Genomic DNA, 11,661 nt, shown 5'->3' with positions numbered 1-11,661 from the left:
ACATAAAATGTAAATATATGCCATCAAATACTAACTGAAATAAAAACAAACGTATTACAAATTGAGAGTTAAGAAGATAACATTATACTCAGTTAGATAAGGGGAAATAACATTGTCATGTATAACCTTCATGTTGACATTTAGACTGCATGATCTTTTAATAAATTGAAAATGTAAATATTTTGCATCAGATCTTTAAATAGATTCTAACTTTCAAGTAACCATCACATAAAATTATGTTTCTGACTGAAAAAAAAGATTATGTTGTATCAGATACTTTACAAAGAGATTCTGAATTCAGAGTAAAAACAAAATTCACATCACACACAAATAGACTGGATGATTCAAAAATCTAAATATGTGGAATTTGATACCTCGCAAAAACAAAACACATATTTGGAGTAGAAGAGACGACATGAACCTAAATATGTAGATATTTGGAACCAGATACTTAATTGAAATAAAAACAGAGTTAAAAAGTTGAGTAATAAAACAAAACATATTCTACTCAATTAGATAAGAAGACAACGTATACCCATGCATGTTGACATTCAGACTGAATGAGGGTTTAAAAGATTGGAATTGTAAATGTTTTGCATCATATACTTCACAGAAAAAAAAAACAATTGTAAGAGTCAATGATTCTGACTACAATTGTACATCAAACTTTATCCAATAAAATTGTCCTTCAATAAAAATGCCACATAACGTTAAAAAAAAAGTAAAATAAATGTTAACATTTACATTCACCGAAACAAAAAACCTAAATAAAAGAGATATGACATTTGATTCACAAAGTACATCTTTTCACTGACAATATGACAATCATCTTCCACAAAAACATTTAAATCAAAGTTTGATCATCCAACATGTACCCCTAACATGTACATTGACTCAATATAGCTATATATCAAGTATTTCAACTTTTCACCACATCAAAATAAACATAGTTAAAGCAGATTATTTTTATTAAACATGTTAAATGTGATCTGAGCACTGCAGTGATTTTCTCATATTCTCCTATTGTAAGCCATTGTGGTGAAATACATGTGTACTTACAATATTACAAGGTTTTTATTTGTTATTGTATGACAGGGTTGCACCAAAAAGAAAATGTAATTGTTGTCCCAATTCGCGGCATAGGAAACAAAGAAAAAACGATATTGTATATGGAGGGTGGAGGATGAATTAAGGAGTCTAGCAGCCAGAGGAAAGAAGCTGTTCTGAAGTCTGGTGGTTTGGCAGCTGATACTTCTGTATCTCTGTCCAGACGGCAGCAGGGTGAACAGCTTGTGGCTGGGTGGGTTTTGTCTTTTGATGTCGTTTTAGCTCTTCACAGACTCCTCTTCTCACCAATATCACGGATGCTCAGTAGATATGTGCCAATGATGTTCTGGGCGGTTTTAATCACCCTCTGTAGAGTCCTCCTGTCCTGTGCCGTGCACATCCTCTGCCAGTTTGTAATGTTTGCAGTCAGGATGTTTCCTATTGCTCCTCTGTAAAAGCTGACAAGAACCTGGCACAGGAATTTTATCTTCAACCTTGTCATCTTGTTATGTCCTGTTACTATTTGTGATTCTCCTCTAAATCATATAAAACAAGTAAGATCTAAATATCCACGAGAGGATAATGAATATACATGAGGATGTGCACCTCTGTAACCACAAAGCATGTAGTCTCTCACTTGGTGTTAAAAGAGACTTTGATGCTTTCCTCTGCTTGCTTACATGTGATATGTTTCCATGTTGGAGGAATATCAGCAGGCTTTGCATTGAATGCTTCGGCAAACTGCTGGTTGAACTTTGCCAGAATGTATTTCCAGTAGTCTGACGCCTGAAGGCTTGCATCTGGAGCAATTCTCCAGTCTGGGTAAATGACCGCGTAATCCTTGTAGGGGTGGTATTCATCATTTGTAGCAATGTTTTGAAAAAGCTGGTCACTGATCACAGAGGAAGAGCATACGTCAGTGACAAGTTTTTGTGTCCAAGAGGACCTGTATGTACCCAGAGCCTGTGGCCGATGTAGTGAAGCAAAATGTTCAACATGTTCGATTCCTCCTGCCTCACAAGGCGCTTTGCAGAACGGACACTGTTTACCACATCCAATCAGTTCGGTGAAAATCTCGTTCTGAGGATTCACATTTAATTTTTTTAGTTTCATTAGGATGTTTTTTTTTTTTAACTTCTCTCGAAGGACTTGTGCCATGTCCTTCACACACTCAGTCAGCCAGTGAGCAAACTGTTCCTGGTCGGCATTGTTCAGGATCATGAAAGCACCAAGAGCATCTTGGGAAATGACCAGTTTATCACCAAGTTCCTGACAGACATTTTTAACAAATGACTTCAAGTTGCCTCTCTTTTCTGTTTTAGCTTTGTTGACGGCATCATTTATGCTCCTGATACTTGACTGAACATGTTGATCCTCAAACTCAAACACCGTAGACCCATTTGAGAAGCGTTCCACTATTTGCTTGAGTATCCAGGTCTTTACATACTCTTCATAAGAGCAAATGTAGCGACGATAGTTTTCAAAGTCATCCTTTGATAGCAAATCCAGTAAGACTGGAAGAACATTCGTGTGCTGAACGTCTGGTTTGTCTTCATTTCACCAATGATATCAGGACCCAAGGAACGGTAGACAAAGTTTTCGACTGCAGGCCTCAAGCAGCGATCCGTGAATTCTTTTGCCTTCTTTTGGCACTGGTCTCGTTCATGGAACACATCTTTAAAATCAGTGCGAAACTTTTCCTTGTTTTGGTTCAGACATCTGTACGGATCATTCGCTTGTATGAAATCCTCATGCAGTTTCTGAAACTGTCTGGCTGCAACTCCACAGATGTGCTGTTTCAGTGAAACTTCAAACTGGATCTCTATCTTGACATCCTGATTGTTTTGCAGCCTCTCGTCAATCATGTGTAAGATCTCCTGGATGTAAGTGTCATGGTAATTGTTTTTTCTTTCCATTCTTTCAGTCACAAACTGTGTGCAACTTGCAATGATACAGTCAGCTAGGTTTTGTACAGCCTTTACGTGATCTTCAATGTTGAAGAACTTGTTGAGTTTGTGTTTAAACTGTTTGTAAAATCCTTCTGCTGTATATTTGAAAGGCACCAGTCCACAATCTTCCAGACTTTTTTGATTTAATAATTCACATGCATGACTCCCTTTGTGTGATACATTGTCTCTCAGGTAGTAGTACACATTTGTGATGACATTTTTGGTCTTTTGTTTAGAAAAAGAGAGTTCATTTACTGTTTTTTTCCACATCTTATCAAATTCTGTGTCTAGCTCTTTGTCTGCCATCTTGACTTTTTTTTCCCGACATTCGTCTATCAATGCACACACTCTCACTTCTAATTGTTTAGTGTGGTTCTCCTTGATTCTATCAAGTTCTGACATCCCCTGTCTGATGTCAGCTGCTGCTTGGAGCTGATTAAACATGGAGCTCTCCATTTCTCGTCGAAGACTCTTTGCACTGTTTGCAAAGTCCTCTCTGTATCCTTCAACTAGATAGACATGACCCTCTGTTTGCTTGAAGTACTTTGCCAGATTTCCAAGAAGTTTTGTCTCCCATTTAGACAGCTCTGTGCAAGCTTCACTTTTCAACTGTGTGAGAAATTCGGACATGTCAGATGTCTCAGATTTCACAGCAACTGTACCAAAGTTGTTAATCCTTGTTTCTGCATTCGTAACCCACGTGTACATTTCTTTCTTGAATTCCCATTCCCATTTGTTGAATTCTGTGCACAGCCTCATGTATGCATCAGCCACTAGGCTGTTTCTGAAGCTGAAGATGAAGTTTTCATGCTTCACTGCATTCCAAAGACCTTTCATCCACTCTGTAAACTCCAAGATATCATTAGCGGATGATTCACAACTGCCCAACATTTGGATTATGTTCTTCTTGAGCTCATACACAGCTTCACTGTACCCTGCATTGACTGGTGCCATTGGTGGGTTTCCGTTCCAGAGTCCAGGAATGTACCAGTTCCCAGTGTCTGGACTGTACTCCATCACATCAGTGAAGCTCTTGTTCTCTTCTTTCTTTTCCATTTTGGCTGCTGCCTGGGTCATCTCGTTTAACTGTTGCAAGAGCAGTTTCCTGTCTCGTAAGTTCTTCTCATGGGCTGAAACGTCTGACACATTCTGGTGAACAAACTGACATTTGGGCTTTTTGCCCACCGCGCTCATCCTGAGGAAAGCATGCACAACAATTTGTAGGATGTCTTTCATATCTGTTGAATTCTCCATTGCAATATTGATGATGGTGATATCACTCAGCCCCACAACAAGTGTTGCGAGCTCATTGTCGTGCTCATGGCTGTTGTCCAGTTGTGCAAGCTCTGGTGACTTTAAGCCCTCTGTGTCAATGATCACCATGAAGTCACAGTTGAGTACTTTTTTGACATCTTCATTGATTCTGATGAGCAACATAAAGGCACCTCGAGTGCATCGACCACTGCTGACTGCAAACTGCACTCCAAACATGGTGTTGAGGAGAGTGGACTTCCCTGTGCTCTGAACTCCAAGAACTGTGACTACCAGTATCTTGCTCTTAGGAGACATCAAGTCATTGAGCTGAGAAAGAACGTCACTAACCCATCTGAGAGGTATGTTGGATGCCTCTCCATCTACAAGCTCAAGGGGAAATCCATCAAGTAACAATTGTGCACATAGTTTGGGCAGATGCTGTAATTGTTGACGTGATTGGTCTCTTTCTGGAAGGGAAAGTGATGCTTCATAGATCTGACCCATTTCACGGAAGAAGTGTTCAGTCCCCAATGAGCTGTTGGAAAGTTGTCTGTCAATGTCTTTGATTTCTTCTTTGTTTTCAGAATTTTTGCATTTTTCTTTGTACTGCTCCCTGAGATCAGACAATTTCTCTCGAGACACGTTATCGAGATTCATTCGCATCCATTTCAGGAAATAGCACCTCTCTATCCCTGGGCTTGATATTGCATTGATGAAACATGTCATTGCATTTGACATGTCGTAAGAGTTTTGTTTTTCTCGAAGTTTTGTTTTCTCTATCTGAAGATCACTTTTGTAGTCTTCTATTTTTTCAGACCCGACATTTCGAAGCCGAAATTCTTCCTTCTCTAAGCGAGTCAGTTCCTTCCATATTTGGCCTTGCAAGGGCAGCTGAGCTTCTTTGTATTCAAGGATATCTTGAATTTCAGCAGTGATGGCATCTGCATTTTTCTTGGCAGTCTGGCACTCTGAAGAGTCTTCATCAACCCAGATCCCCAGTTCATGGGCAATGTCAGCCATCTGCTCAATTCCCATCTTCATCTTTGAGTTCTCAACTACATTGCTAACAGTTTTCCGCAGTGTTTTGACAAAGTCTGCATCATTCATTTGTTTAGTCTTCAGAAGGATGTTGCTGTTAGTCAAGCCCAACTTGGTTGCTACCTTTTTTAGAGCATCCATACCAAAGTGATTGCTTTGATGGTTCCCAACCAAGAAGATCTGTGCCTTGTGGTGTTGGTTGGTAAGCAGCTCGCACTCAGAGTCCAAAGTGTCAAAGAACACAAAAACCGCTGCAGATGTCTGACACAAAAATGAAAATTGTGTTTCAAATGAAGCAATGTCCCCACGAAGGTTAGCTACAGCTACTGGCTCACTGAAGACATCCATGTTTTTGTTCCCACAAGGAAGGTACCAAGTGATTTCAACCAGTCCATTGGATATTCTCTTTGGACTGTCACCACACTCCATATCGTGATGAACAAAGGTGTCATGGTACTGCTGAGAATTGCTCAGAAGCTTATTGAGGATCTCTGACTTGGACAAGGAGCACTCACCCAGTCTCACAAAAGATATCATTGGAAGTTCAGAGAGAACAATTCTGTCTTCAATAAAGCCTTTGGATTCTGAGAGGGACTGAGGTCTGTACTTTTTAACAATGTCTCTCATGGCCCAAAGCATGAGTCTGCACTGCTTTGTGTCACAGTTAGGAAGCAACAGAGGCACAGAAAACTGACACATAGACATTTTGAGTGCCATTTCCTGCCGTACAAAACCATCAGAACACAGAAAGAGTGCAGTGATTATTTCAAGGGGGTTTAGCATGTCACATGAATTTGTACTTTTTACTAGATTATCAAGATCTAACAGCGGATCATGACAGTTTGACTCACATGCAGTTGTACATTTCACATTCCTAGCTGTGACATTAACCATCATCAGTTTCTTTAGGAAGTACCATGGAAGATCTGAATTACACTTGGCAGGTTCATCAGTGATGGTGTTCTCGTCAATCTGAAGTATTGTGCTCAGGGATAGCTTCTCAGGGTAGAGCTGCTCCAACCCCAGATCCTCCAATAAGCTCTCTAGATGTGTCTCTGAAGACATGAAAACAATGAATATTAAACCCATTATTGGTTAAGTCAATATTCATACGCACGGATCAAAGTTGTAACATTTAAAGTTGTTTCGTGTAACACAGTTTTAATATGGTACACCTAACTAAAACTAAGGCCTATGTTGATGTTGGTCAGGCAGTCTGTAATCTGTCCAATTATTGGGTCTAGATAACGAATACACTAGAAAGTGAAACCTTATGTTCTGGCAACCCTTTGACATTTTCTCTTGTGTTGCAATTAGCCTAAAATTTTGATTTTTGAACAAGAGATATCAAAATCTAATCGGCAGCCTGCCATGGAATTGTCAGCTAAAGGACTTGAAAGAGGTGTATGAAGACATTCTGTTTTTCAATTTAAATTAATTTGAATCAATTCATAAATCAAAAGGTGAACTATCTATTAAACTATCAAAAGGAAGTGTAGGTTTTAGGATGCATCGTTAGCCATTCGTGTACCACTAATGTTGGCAAAAACTAAATGAATGAATCTTTCGAACCGAATCTTTCGCAAGTTTGATTAACATACATTGGTATGTGTTGCCTCCAGGAAATAGCCACAGCCTTGCACTTTAAAGTCCCACCTCCTTGGCTTTTATATTTTGCTAAAATAACTGCCAGTACTCAAAATGGGAGCATTGCAGCCTTAAACCGTGTTACAAACTCACTCAAGTACTGCATGGCTAAGTTTAGCTTCCTTTAAGCAGTATGGGTGGGATATGCATTTTGCCCTCTGTGCTTACCATAGCTGTATACGCTCGCTGCTGAGACTGTTTCGTACTGCAAACCCAAATACTCGTCTCAACTTGACTCGTCTCAGGCCAGAAGCTATTCTGTATCTTCCCTCTTTCCATTTTTACCTTCCTAAAGACTCTTCTGTAACCCTCAATATCAGTGAGTTAGTACGGTTTAACGAAATGAACAAACAAAAAGGACTTGTCAGCTTGCAGACTGCATTAAGCATCTAAAATGTGATTCTGCTTTCATACCAATGACCACAACAATGTTTCTGCTCTCAATATACAGGTCTCGTTCCTAGCCAGTGTGACAAAGAGAGAATCTCCCTTCAGATCCAGGCTCCTGCACAGAAGTAGGCTACCCTACAGCCATCAGACAGTGCTGCAGCCCACTTCCTCAGGAAGTGCAATGCCATACAAGGGAACCAAAGGTTTCTACCATTACTGAGACCTTGTTCAATCAACACTTTATGGAATAACTCCAGTCCTGCTAATGGCTGCATCTGTATCTAGCAGATTTTACAGTGATTTAATTGCAATAAACGGATCAAAAAGATGCCCAAATTACATCATGATGAAAATTTGTAAGTCTGTTTTAATGCTTTTTCAGGTCTGTCTGCAAGACAACAAGCAATCAACTTTTAAGATGATTGTTTTCTGAGCGGCAGGCCGGCACGAATTTGCCTCTGTTTGCGTCTTTGCATTGACTTTGTTTTGTAATTGAAAAGTTCACATAGTGTTTGGTGTGAACACACCATGAGAGTGTCTGGATGCAGTCTTGAGTAGATTGGGACAGGAGGGATTGAAGCCTAAATGGAAAAAGTGCAACTTCTTCCAGACAGAGATCAAAGTACTAAAGAATATTGTCTCAAAACACAGGGTTTCCATGATTGCTGTCACAATATCAGAATCTCACTACGTTATTATCATGGCCGCACGCTAATGTGTATGTTTGTGTGTGCTATGTGTGAATCTACCTGGGTGCAAACATGATGTCGAAATTTCATTGATTTTGGCTTTCTCTCAACTTTATCTTTCATTATGTATGTTTGTGTGAGTCTGATATAAAGTTTTTGAGTGGGCTTACCCACATTCATTGACATATTTGAATACAGGGACTAAAACTGCACAGTAGCCGTATTCAGTAAGGTGTTTTATGTTTTCTATAGTGTTACAAATTTTGATCCTTACAATAAATAGTTATGAGATAGAGATGCTTGCATCTAATTCATTCCTCTTATATTTGATTCTTCTTTTGGAAACCTCTACAGAGTTCTGGTAAAAATGTGTAGATTGCCCCTAAGTCTGTGACAACATTTTGAAAATTCATTGCAACAATAATTCTATTTTACTTACTTGTGCGGGCAGTTGTCACAGCTGGCTTGCTGATTCTTCCATTCCTAAATTGTGTAGAAACCTCAAGAGTGTAACACACCCCGGGCTTCAGGTTGCTGAGAGTGAGTTTGTTTGTGTCTGTTGACTCTTCCACAATGTCTCCTTCATGGCAACAAGTCACAATGTAACTCTCCACTTCACCAGCAGGGGTGTCCCAACGCAGAGACAGTGACTCACTGCTGACCTGATCCACTGTGATCTGCACAGGAGGGTTGGGCTCTGTGGAAACAATATAATGGTTTCACTGGAAATTCAAGCTGTCAACGTTTGTCTGTAATTTAAAGTACTGCCAAGAGCAAGAGGTGAAGTAAAAGACAAAGCCACATATAATCACGCCATGCACTTATTTTGTAGGAATACAATTTACAACCTCTTTCGTCTGAAACTCACCGTATGTGTATATATATATATATATATATATATATATGTATAAGTATATACATATATACATATATATATGTATATATATATACATATATATATGTATATATATATATGTATATATATATATATATGTATATATATGTGTATATATATATATATGTATATATATATATATGTATATATATATATGTATATATATATGTATATATGTATATACGTATATATATATATATATGTATATACTGAGAATACCTCAGTGTAAGAAGTACATGTGTTTAGTTTTTTTTGTGAGCCCAAAAACCATGCAGACAACCCTCCATGTTTTTATTATTATTATTATCAAATTGATTTATTATTCAGATTTACCTGTGAAGACAGTTTGCATGGATTTGCTTGTTGCATCAAGAACTGACACTTCTCCTGGCGGAGGAACATCTGTCATAAGAGAAGAGAGGTACATCTCAGGATCATTGCAGTATGTATTTAGTCATTCAATTGGATCAGTTGTTGACGGTCACACTTGGTCCGTGCATGAAGTATAATTGATCCGCCATTGTTCACGTTGTATAATGTCAGATTAGGGGTATTGCTAATTTCATTTGCCTACTTGTGCTCATGCAAATGTATCCTGATATGTGAGTTTGTTCATTGATAGCTGATGCTGCTTTAACCTGTTAAACGCTTTGTCTGTGTTATTGTTGTATTGAATGAAAACGTGAAATGTAATTCTGCACACAAAAACGTCAGCTTGTTCCATTATCCAACTTGATCAATATAAATCGTGTCAAGGAAGTTGAGAGCTGCTCAACTTAAAAAAAAAGCGCATTTTCAAACTCCAGTGAGCAATTTAAGGAGAGCTAAATTAAATAAATAAACAAATAGCCTAAATAATGAACATAATTCATAACTGTTATAAAGTCATATTTCTGCCACTTTCCCACAACTGAATTTGCTAATGGGTGCAAACACTGGAGTTATCTGTATATAATGATTCATTAAATAATTTGTTTTATGTTAAGATGTGTGATTGGTCTGACTGTAAAAGAGTCAATTTCTCATTATATTTAACAAGTAGGTGGCAATAATAATTATTAGCCCTACTTAATATAGTCTTAACTGAAATTAAGTTTTAAGATGGGAAGGAGCTGATTGGCTGGCCTGAAATCCATGTTACCATAAAACCAACGAGCAGCAGGTAAAGGTAGAAAACGTCTGTAATTTCTTAAAAGTAAAGCAAATTGGAAAGTGAAAACATGTTTTATATTTTATTGCTATTATTAATATGTATAGTAATACGGATCCGTGTTGTGAGCAGATTACACATGTGCACCCTGTAGAAGACTACTATTGTAAGTTATTTATATACAGGTACTAAGCATTTAGGAAGTGTTGTTTCTGGTCGTTTCACAGGGTGACTAGTAGTACTGTGGTACTCTATGATTAACATATCATTCCTTTTTGTTTTATAAATCCAGCAAAATTACTTGTATTTGTTTTATTTTATGCAGAATAAGGTAAATAAATAAACAGTAAATAAACATAAAGGATTTTTACATGGGATCGTTTAGTGGCGTTATTGTCATGATAACAGTCAGCAATAAAGTCAAAGTTTAAGGTCAAACAACTCTTTCTACAGTCGGACTCATCACATGTCTCAACACTACAGCCTGTAACATTCACCCAAATAGTTCAAGAATCCTTAATTAAATACATAAATAAAATATTTTAATGAATCATTATAACTCCAGGGTTTGTGCCCATTGGCAAATTTATTCACAATCAGTTGTGGGAAAGTGGCAGAAATATGACTTTATAACAGTTATGAATTATGTTCATTATTTAGGCTATTTGTTTATTTATTTAATTTAGCTCTCCTTAAATTGCTTTTACTTTGAAGGCGAGCTCTCGACTTGCTTTACTCAATTTTCATTATTAAAGTTAGATAATGGAACAAGTTGACGTTTTAGTGATGAGATAAGGCAATACTCCTAATTTGGCATTCTTTATTATACAACGTGAACAATGACAGATAAATTACACTTCATGCACGGACGACGGACCCACACTTACAGTCAGACTGTGATGGTGGTGGAGTGTTCTCTCCTTCCTCACAGTATAGCTCAGGGAAGGAATCCGGCGCATCATAGAACTCCTTGGTAATGGATACAAATGTGTTGATTAAAGTGTAATGAATCTATTCACAATAGCTGGAAGGACAACACATATTTGGCTTTTAATTGTATTGTTAATTAAGTTAAGAGTTGTGCAAATCAGCTGTTTACCTCCTCATCTGAGTTATCCATCGTGGGTACACTCTCAGCCATCCCACCCTTGGTCCAGATTATTCAAACAGCTTCTCACTGAAAGTAATAGAAAATAACTCTGTAACTCCGTCTCCACCAAAACTATTGATGTTACACAAAAATCACTCAGCTCAGTGTACTTTGCAACCTGCCAGACTAGAATATAGACTAAAACAAAAATACTGTAATCAATTCACAGTATGAGCGATCAGGACAGATAGAACATGCTGAGTCATGTTTGTGTTTTAGGCTATGGAAGGCCTACATTTGAACACTATTTAAAAGACGGAAAAACAACCGATTACAATTGTTGCCTACCTTTGTAGAATATCCATAGTACAAACTGTATCCGTTCTTTAATCGAGGAGTTTTTATCTACTGTAGCAATACAGGTTAAGTATTAGTCCTGAGGATAACGCTCTGCACATCTCTGCAATGCCACAGTCTGTCACTGGCATCGCCTTTTATTCAGCCTCGTGACG

General features: G+C 38.0%; 1 pseudogene; it reads right to left on the bottom strand.

Annotated features, from left to right (window-relative positions):
* Window positions 1–1,096: 1,096 nt before the first annotated feature.
* On the bottom strand, window positions 1,097–11,654 carry LOC142946018 (interferon-induced very large GTPase 1-like; annotated as a pseudogene).
* Window positions 11,655–11,661: the final 7 nt, after the last annotated feature.

The sequence above is a fragment of the Anarhichas minor genome, unplaced genomic scaffold, assembly GCF_050575085.1.
Source record: "Anarhichas minor isolate MPS153535 unplaced genomic scaffold, ASM5057508v1 ptg000009l, whole genome shotgun sequence".
Taxonomy (NCBI): Eukaryota; Metazoa; Chordata; class Actinopteri; order Perciformes; family Anarhichadidae; genus Anarhichas; species Anarhichas minor.
Note: the sequence above shows the minus strand (reverse complement) of the source record. Positions and strands in the feature narration are given on the sequence as shown.